Source organism: Pipistrellus hanaki (assembly GCF_964339955.1).
Source record: "Pipistrellus hanaki genome assembly, chromosome: 5".
Taxonomy (NCBI): Eukaryota; Metazoa; Chordata; class Mammalia; order Chiroptera; family Vespertilionidae; genus Pipistrellus; species Pipistrellus hanaki.
The window spans coordinates 5354837-5361622 of NC_140507.1; positions in this window are offsets into that span (position 1 = coordinate 5354837).

A 6786-nucleotide genomic window follows, 5' to 3' on the forward strand; every position below is an offset into this window, starting at 1 on the left:
ATTGCCCAGCTCCTGTAGTGACTGCTGGCTGCCAGGGGGTTGTGTCTCAGCTATGTTCCCAGGCCATAGGAGAAATTCTTGAGATCAAAGACCCATGAAAGTCAAATAAAGTGCATGATCCCAGCCCCCACGCCTGGAAGATGAGCCGCAGGGTGGCTGAATTTGGAGGACACCCCTCTCTCCTGATACAATGGAATGGGTGTTAGCAGTATACATATATACAGTCTTGGGCAGTGGTCGGCAAGCTCATTAGTCAACAGAGCCAAATATCAACAGCACAACGATTGAAATTTCTTTTGAGAGCCAAATGTTTTAAACTTAAACTTCTCCTAACGCCACTTCTTCAAAATAGACTCGCCCAGGCCGTGGTATTTTGTCGGAAGAGCCACACTCAAGGGGCCAAACAGCCGTCTGTGGCTCGAGAGCCGCAGTTTGCCGACCACAGGTCTTGGGTAAGCCGATTCATCTTTCTGGTCCCCAGCTTCCCATCTCTGAGAAAGAACTTGACCATTTCTAGGATTCTGATTCCTGGCTGTGCAATGTAAGAGCATGCTGGGGGTGAACGGAAAGCAGTGTCTACACAAAAGGAGGCTTGCAGAGCCCTGGGGCATGTGCTTTCCAGGCTGGAAGTTTCAACAAGAGCCACCGGAGCCAAGAGAATGGAGGAGAGAGGCCGAGCAGCCAACCCAGGACCAGGCGGGAGAGCCTTTGGGAGCAATTTGGTAGATTTCTCTCTCTCTCCTCTTCCTCCTTCCTATTCCAGAGGATTCTTTCTTCCCTGGAAAGTCCTTCAGGAGCATCCTTCCTCCACAGCCAAACCTCCTCACAGTCCTGCTTCAACAGTGCCCGTCAGCAGTGCCTGCTGAGCCCCTGTCCTCCCGTCACCACACCAGTGCCTCCCCTCTCTACCCTCCACCCAAACTCGAAACTCACTCTTGGCTCCAGCCCCAAGGGAAGGCACAGGGATTCCCTGGGAGCTGGGAGCTGGGGAGGGGGTCCAGAGGAGGGGCCCGGGAGAGAGCTGAAGCCCTGGCAGGATGTCCCCATGCCTCCTACCATCCTGACATCACGTCCAAGCTCCTGCCCAGACCCCCGTCCTCACAGGTCCTGGAGGTGCCAAAGTGGAACGACAGGGAGAGAAGTGGGGAGAGAATGGAGCTGCAGAAAGTAAAAGGGGGGAGGAGGAGGAGGGCTGGGCCTCGGGTACAATACTCCAGAGACGCCTTTGGCCCAGACCAGTTTCTGCAGGGTGCCCTGGAGCCGGGCCAGCTCGCAGGCATTTCTGTGGGGCTGGTGGGAGCTCGCTCTGCAGAGAAAGCTCTTTGATGCCTTCAGAGGGGCCTCCGGGTCACCCGGGCACCCGGAAGGCAAGGCGGCTGGAGCAGGCCGGCTAAGGAGCGGCTTCAGGTTCTCAGCGAATGGAAAGCGGTTTGGGGTTTTCCTCAGAAGGTACAAGACGTTCACACAGGAAACAAAGGCTCAAAAGAGACAAATACAGTTCAGAGCAGGGAGGTAGGAGTGGGCGGAGCCGGGGGCTGGCTGGCCCTTCTTCTTTCTCTAAGTCTCACTGTCCCTTCTGACTCAGGGACAGTGAGACTTAGAGAAAGAAGAAGGGCCAGCCAGCTGGATGGCTTCGGGCAAGTTATTTAACCTCTGGACCCGGGGCTCCTTATCTGACAAACGGGGTAAGGAAGAATTCAGGATGACAGGTGTGACAGCACATTTGAAACTACCTGGCCTGTTGCATCTGGCATGTTTGCAGATACTCAGTAGATTGTTCTTTTTATCCTGATGTTGGTAGTATCTTCTCAAGTTTGTACTTTTCTATCCAAGTATCTATCATCTATCATTAATCTCTCATTTATCTCTAGCTCCATCACTAATCTATGCATCTATGCATCTATGCATTTATCTATCAATCTATTATCTATCTACCTACCTATCTATCTACCTATCATCTATCTATCTATCTAGTCTATCCATCTATCATGCATTCACCCTGTATTTAATCTTCCCAATCGGATTATTAGTACTTTAATTGTTCGGGTTTGTACTGATTCTGTGCCGGCATTCAGTAAATACCTATATTAATAGACTGATTATACCTGGGGGTCAGGGCAAGCAGAACTCAGGTTCATAAAGTAGGTATAATAGAGGGTCTTATCTCTCATTTTCAAACAAAGCTTTCATTCCGTGCCAGCTTCTTCGGTCTCTTTCAGACCAACTGAAGAAAGAGCCGGAGTGCGGAGTTCCCAGGGGAGCCAGGGTCTCCCTGTGGTCCCAGGCGGCCTCGCTCCTGACCCCTGGCATCCTCTGCACCATCCAGACCACCTCGTGCCCCGTGTGACCTCTAGACTCAGGCTGCCGGAGGTCAGTGGCATTTCAGGATGCCCAGCTCTGCAGACAGGCTGCCCACAGGCTCCCCATTTCGGTGTCCACCTCTTTAGGCACGTGGCCACACCCCTTCCTAGAGTGTCCCAGAGTGGTCACCATGCACACAGGGAACTAGTAAGTCATACCAACGCTGCCCATGGATGCGGTGCGTTGAAGTTTTCAGAGCCTTTTACATGACTGAAAGTGATCCTTTCTTCTCATTGTGTAGATGAGGAAGCTGTGGCCAGAGCCACACATCACTAAATGATACGGCCAGTGTGAACTGGAACCCAGGTCTTGGGAATCCCAGTCAGCTCCCTGCCTCATATGTCCATTCATTTTTTTTTTTTTTTTTTTGGGGTGGGTATATTAAGGCACAGAGCTCAAGGGCACCAGGAGAGAGAGCCTTGGGATCTGCCTTGGCTGGGAGGCCATGGGGGGGGGGGGCCAAGACTGCCCAGCACCTGCTCTCCCCAGGGAATCCTCCCTGCAGACTAGATACCCCATGGACCTGCCATCTCAGCTGGAAATGAAATGATTTGTCCCGGTTATTTCTGAACTGCAAGAGAACGAGACAAACTAGAAGGGACAAAGAAAGTTGTAAAATGCTTATGAAATGAAATTTTATGTGGGATCAAGCTGAGTAAGAGAGGAATAAATTCAATTCAGTGAATCTAAATATCAAAAGCTGATGTCAGATGAATGACTGTCTCTCTGTTTAAGACAGTTTTCTTGCATTACTGGTCAGCTCCTGATAAGATATTGTGCAATGTGGTCTTCTTAGAAAGCAAAGATTCTGTGTTTTATCAAAAACAATTTTATGTGTTTTTTAGGGTGTCTTTACCAGGCTTCTGATTACTTAAGAAAGCGGAATCTTCTCAATAGGAAGAGCTAACCTGTATTTGAAATGCCCTCACTAACTTCCATGCAAAGGCAGCAGAAATAACAAAGTCTGTAAAGATTATGGTCCATGGGGGCCCGACTCAAGAGCCCGCCCAGCAATGTCTCTGAGCACCCGTCAGTTGCAATGTGTAGTCAGTTATGTGGCTTAGAACCAATCCAAGCTTTGTTTTACTTCGGCAAATACTGCCTGTATTTCTCTTGCGCCTTTTTGTCTTATTGTATGAGTTCTTACAGGTGGTCATGGCTCTCTTTTGGTGTGAAGGGAGATATAAACAAGCAAATGCATCATTTAACTATTAGCCATGTGATGGTGCAAAATATCCAGTTAAACAGAGACATGGAAGAATCGAACAGATTGTTGAACCTCAGAGGGAAGGCGGTGGTGGTGGGGTAGGTGAGTGTGGGGTAAGAGATCAACCAAAGGACTTGCATGCATGCATATAAGCATAACCAGTGGGACTTATTTGCATGCATACACCGAGTGGCCAGATTATTATGATCTCTGAACGCATAATAATCTGGCCACTATATCCTATATAATAAAACACTAATATGCAAACTGTCCCCTTGACCAGGAGTTCGACCAGCAGCCAGGGTGGCCAATTGCCCATGTCCCCTCCCCCTGGCCATACTGGCTGGACCCCACCTATGCACGAATTCATGCACTGGACTTCTAATATATATTTACATTTACACACACACACACACACTGAGTGGCCAGATTATTATGCGTTCAGGGATTATAATAATCTGGCCACTCAGTGTATAAGCATAACCAATGGACACAGACAGTAGCGGGGTAAGAGCGGCTAGGGAGAGGTCCATGGGGGAAAAAGGAGACATCGATAACAATAAAGAATTAAAAAAAAAAAAAAAAAAAAAAAAGGAAACTCGCAATAAAAAAAAAGAAAAAGACTAGTTTTCTCCAGGTGAACTGAGGTGAGGGGGGAGCGATGCAATATAGGATAGAGTGTGCCCTGACTGAAGATTCTGGGACCTGAGTCGCAGAGTTAGCTCTTCAGTTTGCTCCCTTTCTCTCAGCCGTGTTAAAAATGGGCCCCAAAACCTGTCCATTAAGGAGCTGTTAACTGCCAGCTCCCCTGGCAAGAGGCCAACTGGCTAGGCTTTCTGCACAGAAGGTGAGCGGTAGTTTGCAATCGGTGCAAATGGAGCGGGTACACTCTTGTAATCACCGTACCCGCGGTGTGCAGTGTGTGGTGAGGGGTTCTTGTGTCAGGCGATGGCTGACTGTCACTACTCTCCACTCTGAAGACTGTGTTTGCCGTGTGGACGCCGAGCCAAGCCAAAAGGCCTGCCCAGAGTGGCATTTCAGGTTCTTCTCTTTTTGGTTATGTTTTTGAGTCCTGGGGCTCGGGTGGCTGACGTAAACAATATAAGGAGGAGGCAACTGATTTCATTTCAAGAACAGCTCATTCGTTCATTAAGTAAATATTAGCAGAGCACCGCTCTGTGTCCCCTTACAGCCCAACAGGAACGAATCTGAGAAACAAACACCCCGTGTGCTGGTTCTGAGATGACCAGCAAGGTGTGGCGTGGTGGCCTGGACCTATGTGTTGCGCACAGTAGGCCTACGGGTCATCATTGGTCATGAAGATGGGAACGGAGCTGAGGATTAGACAAAGCTGGGAGGGCAGGCAGGGCAGACCTGAGGATGTCCAGACTTTGGCAAAAATCCAGGACCCCCCAATATTCAAACAGCCCAAAGATGGAGTATTCATTTCTCACTGTCTGTGTCAGATGGTGTTAGCCAGGCAAATAGCTGGCAAGCTTAAGTGGGTAAAATATTGGATATGGTGTCAGGTGCTAGGAAAGTCATAGGAATGGGAGGAGCAGGGTCAAGTAGGGCTACCAAGATGACAGGTAAGAAACACCCTTTCATCCCTCCACTTATTCATTCATCCACTTATCCATTCATGCAGCAAACATTTATTCCTACCTACTCTGTGAAATACAAAGATAAAACATGCTGACTACTATTAAGACTCTTAGAGCCTCGTGGGAAAGAAAGGCAAGTAATAATGACTAGAAATGCGAACTGAGCCTTGCTGAGTGCTATACTTTCTGTGCCAACCTCTAATTTCCTCAGAGGGCCCGCTGTGGATGGCATTACAGGAGAGGAAACCTGAGTTTAGGGAACCCGAATCTTTTGTAGTGGACAGTAAGCCTACCTGCCCTCTGCTTTGGAGGGAGACGAGATCTATCCATCTCCTGAGGCCAACTGCTATCCAAGCGTTCTTGGAAAGATAGTTGTAACCAAGCATTGCCCCTGCTCGGAGAAGATGAAAAGAAACATGAGGGACTCTTGGAAAACTCCTTCCCCAAAATGACCAGTTTCAGTGTTACGGAAGGACAGCTTTTGTGGAAACAGTGAGAAGGCAACACCAGGGAAGTCCTCAGCCTCCCTATCAAAGCTGGCTGACCTTGACCCTCTCCCCCACAAGCAGGATTTAATCCCAGGCTACAGCCAGATTAGGGAAACAAAGTCACCAGCAGGAGTGGGAAGAATCTGACATTCTCTCTGACTAGTCTGGGCTAACGGTGAAGGCTTTGCTTTACGAAAAACATGTGGCTCCATCCTCTCAGCACCTGAGAGCAGGCAGAGGTCTGGAGAGAAAGGCAATCTGCCTGGGTAGTTCCTGCAGGAAGGGAGGACAGGAGAGTCTGCTGATCTCCTGCAGTATACCAGGATCTGTGGTCAACATTTGTACAGGTTTCATTTCACTTCATCTCCTTATAATCTTTTTCTTTTTATTATGGTAAAATACACCTAACATACAATTTACCACTGCAACAGCTGCTTAAAAGTGTGCAACTTAGCGGCGTTAAGTTCATTCGTAAGGTTGTGCAACCAGCTTCACTATCTAGTTCCAGAACACGTCATCACCCACACAGAAACCCAGACCCACGAAGCAGCCACTCCCCATTCCTCTCACCCACTCCAAGCTCCGGTAACCGCTAATCCGCTCTCTGCCCCATGGCTTTGCCTTTTCTGTGTGCCCGTAACAAGCTCCCGACCTAAGTAGTGTTATTCCCATTGACAGGTGAGGGGACTGTAGCTCAGAGAAGCTTGTATTTCATCCAAGCTCACAGAGCTGGTAGGGGATGGATGTGATGGGTTCTGTACTGAGCTCCCAGGTAGAGCAGGAAGCCCAGGGACTCATGTAGCCCTTGGACTTGGCTTAGAAAGGCCTCTAGGAGCATGCGTGTGTCCAGGGTGTAGGACAGGGCAGAGAGGGGGAGGAGGGATCCTTCTGAGTGAGAAGGAAGGAGGGAGAGGCGTTCCAGGTGGAGGGAAGGCCCAGGTGTTGACATAGGGCAGAGGGGCAGCCAGCCAGGAACACCAGGACCCTGTGAGCAGTTCTCTCTCCTGAGGGGCAGGGGCAGCATCCAGCCCGGCAGGCTGGGCACGGCACACCTAACAGCTCTGTTCATTCCAGTGAGCCCGCCAGGAAGCCAGCTCACTCCGGTTTCTTTTTCTCCAGGGAAACA